This window comes from Saimiri boliviensis, chromosome 18 (genome assembly GCF_048565385.1).
Source record: "Saimiri boliviensis isolate mSaiBol1 chromosome 18, mSaiBol1.pri, whole genome shotgun sequence".
Taxonomy (NCBI): Eukaryota; Metazoa; Chordata; class Mammalia; order Primates; family Cebidae; genus Saimiri; species Saimiri boliviensis.
The window spans coordinates 11,135,060-11,145,109 of record NC_133466.1 but is presented as its reverse complement, the minus strand read 5'-3'; positions in this window follow the sequence as shown (position 1 = coordinate 11,145,109).

Below are 10,050 nucleotides of genomic sequence, written 5' to 3'. Positions count from 1 at the left end.
CTCCAGGGAGCAAACCGTGCAATGACCCCAGTGACTTCCCAACAAATTTCATAGCGATTGCTCACCAGCTTGGCAGAGAAGAGTGAGAAGGGGCAGTCCCCAAAAGACAATCCCACGAATCTTCTGGGGAATGACACCCAAGCTTCAGGCTCCTGCTCCGCAGCGGGGTCGCAGAGGCAGGTTACTGACCTAGGGCTAGAAGACATTCTCTAGGGTCACTGTCCCCATGGTCTTCCTCGGCAGGTCACCCTGGGCCTCAACCAGGGTGATTGGTGGCTCTCCGAGGAGGGCACCGATGTGTCTGTGACAGGCAGAACCAGCATTGCCCTGCAATGTGGGGGCAAAATGAACCCACACAGCCGGGTTGGAAGGTCCTGAAATGTTCATAGCCTATGACATGAAATTGCACTGCATGAGATCTATTCTGTGGAAAGGATCAGAGCTGTAGAAAAAACCTTATGCATGTCAAAGTTCTTTGTATATTTACTTACAATAACTAGAATCTAAACATCTAAAAATTGAAAAATAGGTAAATTACAGTACATATTATTCTACATAGTAGAATATTATATGCAGTCCTTAAAATAATGTTTACAACTAGTTTATAACAACATGGGGCCAGGTGCAGTGGCTCATGCCTGTAATCCCAGCGTTTTGGGTGGCCCAGGTGGGTGGATCACTTGAGGTCAAGAGTTCAAAACCAGCCTGACCAACATGGTGAAACCCATCTCTATTAAAAATACAAAAAGTAGCTGGGCGTGGTGGTGGGCACCTGTAATCTCTACTTGGGAGGCTGAGGCAAGGGAATCACTTGAACCCAGGAGGCAGAGGTTGCAGTGAGCTGAGGTCATGCCATTGCACTCCAGCCTGGGCAACAAGAGCCAAACTCTGATTCAAAACAAACAAACAAACAAAAAACTGACGTGGGAGATCTTTATATTATCATGTTAGGTGAAAAATACAAATACAAAAAACAAAACCCCCACAAAACTTAAGGCCCTAAATTATACATATTGGATGCCAAGCGTTATTTCTATAAGGAAGCACACCACCATGTTAACATTGTCTATTAGTGGTAGGCCTCCCAGGGATTTAATATCTTATTTATGCTACTCTATGTTTTCCTTCCTTTTTTTGTTTTGCAACAACTCAGTCCATTCTCACGCTGTTATAAAGAACTGCCTGAAACTGGGTAGTTTACAAAGGAAAGAGATTTAATTGATTCATAGTTCAGCATGACTGAGGAGGTCTCAAGGATTTACAATGGCTGAAGGGGGACCAAACATGTCCTTCTTCACATGGCGGCAGGAGAGAGAAGTTCAGAGCAAAGAGGAAGGAAAAGCCCTTTGTGAAACCATTCCATCTCGTGAGAACTCACCCACTATCACGAGAACAATGGAAGAACCGCCTCCATGATCAAATCACTTCCCGCGAGGTCCCTCCTGCAACACATGGGGATTACAGTTTGGATGACAATTCAAGATAAGATTTGGGTGGGGATGCAGCCAAACCGTATCAAACTCTACGTACTTTAATATTTAAGAAACATTACATAAACTTTTTTCTGAAAATCCCCTGGATTCTTCTCCTCCAGGTCATGCTGTACATTTGCAGTATCCTCCTGCCTACCTCTCCAAATGGATAATGGATCGAAGCAAAATGTTTGTCCCACCAAGCTTTGATGTGTAATCCTTTTAGTAACAATTTGTAGACCAGGTAAACATGTGTGGAGCAGCCCAGATCAGCTGCAGGGAACATTATTCCCGTCAGAGTGAAGGACAATACCTGCCCACCTGTCACCTGGTTACCGTGAAGACAGTATGAATGGAAGCTCTGTCAGAAAGTAAAGGCTTAGGTAAGTGATGGATGGTGTTTTTATGTCTCCTCTTCTCCCTCTCTATCCCACATATGATGAATTATTTTATTATGATGATGCTGTGGTTGTCATTTTCTATTTGAAATGATAAGACATGATTACAGATGAGAAAGAGTATCTTGTTATCCTTGATGAGCTTGAAATGGTTTACTCTTTTTCTCTTTTTCCTTCTTCTTCCTTCTCCCTTCATTCTTTCATGCTTGCCTCTTTCCATCTTATAGGTATGACTGATCTTGAAATAATGATGATAACAGAACCATAGCCCACAGAGTCCTTGGTTCACTCTGTCTTTATTTCTCTCTCTTCCTCTCCCTTTCTTCCTGGTCCCTTTGCTCGAGGGGTGGTGAGCATGGCTCCCTGCCCCCTCAGTGGGTTTATCTTCATTTTTCATGAGCTCTCACCTCAGTGCATGTGATCAAAGCCAAAGCTCCAGCCACTTCTCATCCTTTCTCAGAAAAATCTCAAGTCTTAACTTGAAACTTGGATGTCCTGCTTTTGCGCCTAACTCTGCTCAGAGGATAGTAAAGGAAGAGAGGCTCAGCCTGCCACCAGAAAGGGCAGACCTGCAGTGGAACCCACTGAGGATGCAGGGTCATGTGGGCAATTCTTTACTCTTCCCACTGGCTGCCTTTCAGTTGGTATCCAGATGCTCCTGTGCTCACCTGGGGACATTCCTTGCCCTTTGGCCCCTTTTGTCGACTTTTTTTTTTTCCTTAGACAAAATCTAACTCTGCTGCCTAGGCTGGAGTGCAGTGGCGCAATCATAGCTCATTGCAACCTCGAACTCCTGGCTCAAGAGATCTTCCCAGCTCAGCTTCTTGAGTAGCTGGAACTACAGTTGTACACCACCATGCCTTGGCTAATTTAAACTTTTTTTTTTTTTTTTTTTTTTTTTGTAGAAATGGGAGTCTCAGGCTGGTCTCGAACTTTTGACCTCCAGTGATCCTCCTGCCTTGGCTTCCCAAAGTGTTGGGATTACAGGTGTGATCCAATGTGCCTTGCCCCTTGTTGCTTTTTTACTCCTTTACCCTGTAGTTTCTATTATCCTCAGGGACAACTCTTATTGCCCTGGGACTTCTGGATCTTCAGCAAGACACATCCCTAAAGGTTAACAATCTTTCTTTCTTTCTTTCTTTTTTGAGACAGAGTCTCACTTTGTCAACAGGCCGGAGTGCAGTGGCACAATCTCAGCTCACTACAACCTCCGCCTCCTGGGTTCAAGTGATTCTCCTGCCTCAGCTTCCTGAGTAGCTAGGACTAGAGGCGTGTGCCACCATGCCCAGCTAATTTTTGTATTTTTAGTAGAGACTGGGTTTCACCATCTTGGCCAGGATGGTCTTGATATCTTGACCTTGTGATCCACCCACCTCGGCCTCCCAAAGAGCTGAGATTGCAGTTGCCTGGCTGGCAACAATCTTTCTTAAGCAGCAGCAGAGCATAAACTGGGTGTCACAGTATGCTGAAAGCGTAATATTTCCTCTCCATGAGAAAGTCCAAGGTAAACAATGGCCCTGAAGTCCCCATTCTGCCCCACTAGTGGGGTACAGAATAATGAAAGAGACCCCAGCCAGCTACTGGCTGTGTTACCCTCCCCCTCCCCCAGCTCTATCCCCTTCCCACACGGGTGGCTTAACACATCCATGTCTTCTGAGAGCCATTGGATGCTCTCCAGTCTCTTCTGTTTCCCTCCTTTGACCAACATTTCCCTGTCTGATTTGCTTGGGCATAGGTGGCCTGTGTCAGTTTTCTCCCAGGACTCTTTTTGCCTGGGAACGAATGCTACACATGAGAAGCCTCTCTCCCAAGCGATGTGTGTGGCCTCCTGGCATTCTCCTAAGACCTCCTAGAGGATTGTTCTGGTTCCAGAAAGAAACCACCCACAACCCGTTTGGAGCCCTGCAGGCTGTTCCAGCTCACCAGCTTCATTCCCCACTCCTCTGCCCCTCGAGCAGAGCTTCTAGACCAGCACTCAAGGTGCCTCTGTTCTCTGCATGACTCACCTTTCCCCCTTCCAGACTCTTCTTCATGGGTCTAGCATGTTTCCAGCTTTACACAGCACAGGCTGACGCCTGCCTCTGAATGGGGCCCAGGACTTTTTCAAACCTCAGCTCTGCATCAAAGATCTAAGAATGGGCACCTCTGACCAGCTCTGAGCCTCTAGGCATAGGGTCTGTTTGTTTACTTTAATTCTGAATTCACTCTTAAGATTTAAAAATGGAGAGCTCTCATATTCAACAAAATTCAGGGGACTTGGAAATGTCATGCTCACTTTTGGCAGAGTGGCCAACTGGCAGAAACTGATGCTGATGCTGTCAGCTTCCTACACAAAATGCAAACCAGAGTTTACCACAGGCCCTGCTAATCCTCATTCTCCTTCACAAGGACCCTCAGCAGGCTCCCGTGCTGAACGGCCCTGCTGGTTCTGTAGGGGTAGCGTTTGCCACTCTGTTCCAGGATCTACTTTCTGCAAAGCCCCTTACCCAGCTGTTTCTTCCCATGGCATACCTGAGAACTCCTTTCCTCATGGAATTGCTTTGACCTTGCTGATTAGTTGTGTTGCAAGTGTTTTTGGCTATGTCAGATGTGTATGTTCTGTTACCACTTTACAACAATGGTTATTAATTTTTTCAGATTCTTGGGAATCTGAGAAAAAGTATGGCTCTCCTCCACCATCCTGCCCCCACCCATCCCAATGCACACATATGCAACATTTGATCTACAATTCAAGAGCTTTCTAGACCTCTGATATGCTAGGCCATTCATGGCTGCCACATTAGGAACCCCTGATTTAGAGGAAGGACTGTTTTTTCCATTAGACAAAGTCAACTGTATAACAGTCAATTTCATAGGTCTCTACTGTGTACTGTGCCCAAAAAATGCCCCTGAATGCTGTCTGACTGGTGGATAGCAAGACTGTCCATTAACCTGGTCATTTAGGCTGCTTCTGTCCAGGTCTTGGAGTCATTGTCACTAAGTCACAGCACCCTCTAGTCACCCAGGGAAGATGAGATGCAGTTGGCTGTAGACCCACAGGTTTGGGCGTTACAGCTGCCCTTGCAGTTAACAAGTAACCATAACCTTCACATTGTTATGAAAAGAGCACAAATCCAATTAAGAAAGCTTTTCCAGAAGAAATAACAGGTTCCTACCCCCTCTGTCACTCTCCACCCCGTTTTTGTCCCGGAATAATGCTGTGCTGATAGGAACGTGGATAAATTAATTATAGTCTGGAATGTTATTCATGGGTAGGAAAGAACACTAAATCTACTCTCACAATGTTTGACATTTAAAGACAAACATTGCCTTTATGGCTTTTTTAAACCTCTATCAGTCTAGTTGACGCAGACATAGGTATAATCCTTTTAAATGCTGTGGATTTTTAAAATCACAAAGGTAAAAATATACTGGGTGTTGTACCCAGCCAAAGAACCAGGAGCTGCAGGAATAAGATTAGCATCTCTTTAGTTGCTTGCATATTTGCTATTATTTTGGTGTACGTCCAATTCCTGATAACATAGAAGCACTGTTGTGGTTGAAGTCCCTGAAATGGAAGGACGTTGGTAACCCTGAATTTAAAACTACCACAGGTAGCCTTCATGGGAATGTGTGTGAAGGTCACTTTCTAGAAACATGAGTTTCCATAGTCATTGCTGTGGTTTCTGTGTCATTTCAACCAGAATCTTAGGCCTGGAAGTCTGGATGGATGTGAGTTGGCATGGTTCTCTATGGGCATTAAATGAACAAATGAATAGAACACAGGTGGTGTCTGGCATGACTCAAAGAAGGATGAGAGGAAACAAATTCAAATGAAATCTTTAGAAAAGCAAATTTCAAAAAAAAAGGCTTAAGTATAAAATATTTTGATGACAATCATGATTTTCAACTTAAATCCTTATTCTAAGTAGTGGTCTAATCTGAACTTAGACCCTTTTCTTAAAATTTTTCTCAATAAGCCTTTGATGTCTAGTCGGTTCAATTCAGTATTTACTGAGTCTCTGCATGGATAGAAGTATAGGGCACGAATCAAGTGTGTGTCCAAAATTGCCCGCCGTGCAGGACACAGCTAAAATACCTAACGCCCCTCTTCTCACCAACACATCCCCCACCCACATCTCCAAAGACTTCCGGCAGAAATGGTCTCTCCCTGCTGGGACAGATGTATCGACTTCAATGGCATCAGGGTAGCCCCTCTGACCACTGCCTTGGGACCCACATTGCTCTTAGAACTATTGCTCTCTCTTCATTCCTGAAGCCCCCACCAAAGCTCACCTGGATCAACTTTTTCCAGGAATCTGACAAGTTTCCAGGCTGATCTCCTGACCCCAGTCAGATCCTTTCCATCTTTCTTTGGGTTGTCCATTTTCTACTTCATTTTCCACCTCATATGTTGGCCATCGATGACCACATCAGCTCTTCTATGCTGCAAGTCCCCAAGGAACAACTTCTATCAAATGATTGGCCTTTCAGCTCTCTACTGTGACCAGAAAGTTGCCTGATACTTAAAAAGGGATTCACAGATATTTCTCATGTAGATAACCGGTTACTCATCTATCCATGATTTTGGAGATCCCCCACTTCCTGGACTTACTGTAGACCCCATTGTATCACTTGGTGGTGCCCTAGCACAACAGAACTAAGTGAACATTTCATCAGTCTAATTGAATTCAGTGGAATGGTGGGCCTGGAAATTTGGACGAGGAAGGTAAGTGGGAGGCATAAGTGTGAATGACAATATCTAAATTAAAATCTGTTGCCATGACAGAAGATCAGACCTTTTCTCCTCTGATTTGTCCTTCTAGAATTGCAAGATGCTCAAAGAATCAAAGCAATGGGTAACGAGGCAAGGGAATTATCTTTGACAAATGCCATGATTGCTCAGGGTCCCATTTCTCTTGGCAACAAGACAGACTCAAAGGCTAAACTGAGACAGGGGTCTGCAGCCAGGCATGGGGCTTGGGGTCTGTAGCTAGCCATCCATCCACTAAACCTGAGCTGAGGTACTTGGAGATCTTTATTTCTTGTTTTTCTCACTTGTAGCTCAGATGAGAAGAATGCCTGCTCTATTTGACTCAATGTCAGTGTGACGAAGTAAAATAGCTTCTGTAAAGCCCTGTGCAATAAGGCAGTGAATTGAAAATAAGAAAGGCAGGGAAGAACATTCTGGGCAAGACAGCTCAATGAGTTGATGCTTTGATCCATCTCTCAGCTCTGAATAAAAAGCCATGACAGGTAGGTATAAAAATAGAAAGCTAAAAAGAGATGTCTGGCTCAAGAGAAGCAGAAGAGACACTGCCAGAAGCCTCTGACCTACTGGGCTCTTTGTCTAAAATCAGCAGGGAGTTTGACCTCTGCTGGGCAAGCCCAAGATGTCCCACCCAAGATGGCAGACAGGAACCAACTACTTGCTTTAAGTCAGGAACTAGGGTGGGGCCCTGAAAGAAAGAATAGTGCCTCACTGCTGCCTAGAGACCAAGGTTTTAGAAAAATAAGGTTGAGGGGCCAAGATGGCCAATTTGAAGCAGCTGCAGTCCACAGCTCTCAGGGAATGGGGTGATAGCAACTTCAATTAAAATATCCAGATTCTCACACTGGGATTGCCTAGGCAGACAGCTAGACCTACGGAGAACAAAGAAAGGCAGCTGGGAAAACGGCCCACCTGAGAGCAGCACAGAGCCAAAGGAACCCTCAGCCCCAGCAAAGGAAAGTGGTGAGTGATGGTGCGACACCCCCTGGGAAACCATGCTTCTCCTGTGGACCTTTGCAACCTGCAGATCGGGAGATCTCTTCATGAGCCCACACCAGGGCCTTGGGTCCAACACATAGAGTTGTGCAGAGCCATGGCAGAGCGGCCACTTAGGCACACACAAAGACCCAGGACTTTTACATACTCCAGCCCAAGGAATCTCAGCAAGGCGAGAGTTCCATTCATGTATTTCTGCTAGAAAGGGGAATGAATCCAGGGAGCCAAAAAGCATTGTTCTGCAGGCCCCACTTACACAGCACTTCACAAGTTAAGGCTCACTGGCTTGGAATTCTTGCTAGCCAGTGGTGACAGGCTGGAGTCTGCCTGAGACGGACCAAGCTCCTGTGGGTAGAGGCAGCCACCATCTCTGTGGTTCGGTTGACTCAGCCATTCTAGCCTACCAGTTGTGGGGAGTCCAGATGGTCTGGACAAGGAAGAGTCTCCCAAAACGCAGCACAGCTGCTGTGCCAGATCGCTGCCAGACTGCTTCTTTAAGTGGGACCCCGATCCAATCCTCACTGTGTGGGGCTTCCTGGTGGGAATTTCAGCAGCTTCAGCCAGGGTTATATAGGCCAAAAAACTCTGCTCTCTCCTGGGACAGAGCCTCCTCTGGGAAGGGGTGGCAGATGTCTCTACAGTTCAGTCAACTCAGTCTTTCCAGCCTGCTGGCTCTGGATGAGGAACGAGGAAAGGCCCCCTCAATGTAGCATACCTGCTACACCTGCTCTACCAAAAAGCAGCCATACTGCTTCTTTAAGTGGGTCCTTGATCCCATTCCTCTTGACTGGGTAAGACCTCCCAACAGGGGTCTCCAGACACCTCCTACAGGAGCAATCAGGCAGGCAACATGTCAGTACATCCCTGAAATGGAGCTCACAGAAAAAGGAGCGGACTGCTGTCCTGCTGTTTTGCAGACGTCACTGGTGATACTTCCAGGTATGGGAAAAACCAAAGCAACTAGGGTCTGGAGCAGATCCCACGGAAACCATAGCAGCCCTGTGGAAGAGTGACCTGACTGATAAAAGAAAAACAAACAGAAAGCACCACCAACAATGTCAACAAAGAAAACCCCCTTCAAAGGTGAGCAGCCTTGAAGACTGAAGATTGATAAGCCCAGAAAGATCAGAATCAATACAAAAATGCTGAAAACTCAAAAAGCCAAAGTGCCTCTTCTCCTCCAAATGACTACAACACCTCTCCAGCAAAAGCACAGAACTGGGCTGAGGCTGAGATGGCTGAAATGGCAGAAGTAGGCTTCAGAAGATGGGTAACAATGAACTTTGTTGAGCTAACAAAGCATTTTGTAATCCAGTGCAAAGAGGTTAGGAATCATGATAAAACAAACAGGAACTGATAACCAGAATAGCCAGTTCAGAGAGAAATATAACTGACCTGGTGGAGCTGAAAAACACAACATGAGAACTTTATGATGGAATCATAGGTATCGATAGTGGAAAAGACCAAGCAGAGGAAAGAATTGCAGAACTTGAAGGCTATCATTCTGAAATAAGACAGGCAGATAAGAATAGAGAATGAAAGAATGGAGAGGAACAAACAGAACCTCTGAGAAATATGGGATTATGTAAAAAGACTGAACCTATGGCTAACTAGGCTACCTGGAAGAGACAGGGAGAATGGAACCAAGTTGGAAAACATACTTCAGGATACCATCCAGGAGGACTTCCCAACCTAGCAAGACAGGCCAACATTCAAATTCAGGAAGGGCAGAGAACCCCAGTAAGGTACTCCATGAGAAGATCAACCCCAAGATACTTAATCATCAGATTCTCCAAGATCAAAATGAAAGAAAAAATGTTAAGGACAGTCAAAGAGAAAGGCCGGGTCACCTATAAAGGGAAACCCATCAGACTAATAGCAGACCTCTCAATGGAAACCCTACAAGCCACAAGGAGGCCAATATTCAGCATTCTTCAAGAAGAGAATTTCCAACCCAGAATTTCATATCTGGCCAAACCAAGCTTTATAAGCAAAAAAGAAATAAGATTCTTGACTGGGTGCAGTGGGTCACACTTGTAATCCCAGCACTGTTGGAGACCAAGGTGGGTGGATCATGAGGTCAGGAGATTGAGACCATCCTGGCCAACATTAAGAAATAAGATTTTTTTTAGATAAGCAAATGCTGAGGAAATTCATTAGCACCAGGCCTGCCTTGCAAGAGCTCCTGAGGGAAGCACTAAATGTGAAAAAGGAAAAACCATTATCAGCCACTACAGAAACACACTGAAGTACTCAGACCAGTGACACTATGAAGCAACCACATAAACAAGTCTGCAAAATAGGCAGCCAGCATCATGATGACAGAATCAAATTCACACATAACAATATTAACCTTAAATGTAAATGGGGTAACTGCCCCAATTAAAAGACACAGAATGGCCAGCTGGATAAAGAGCCAAGACTCATTGTATGC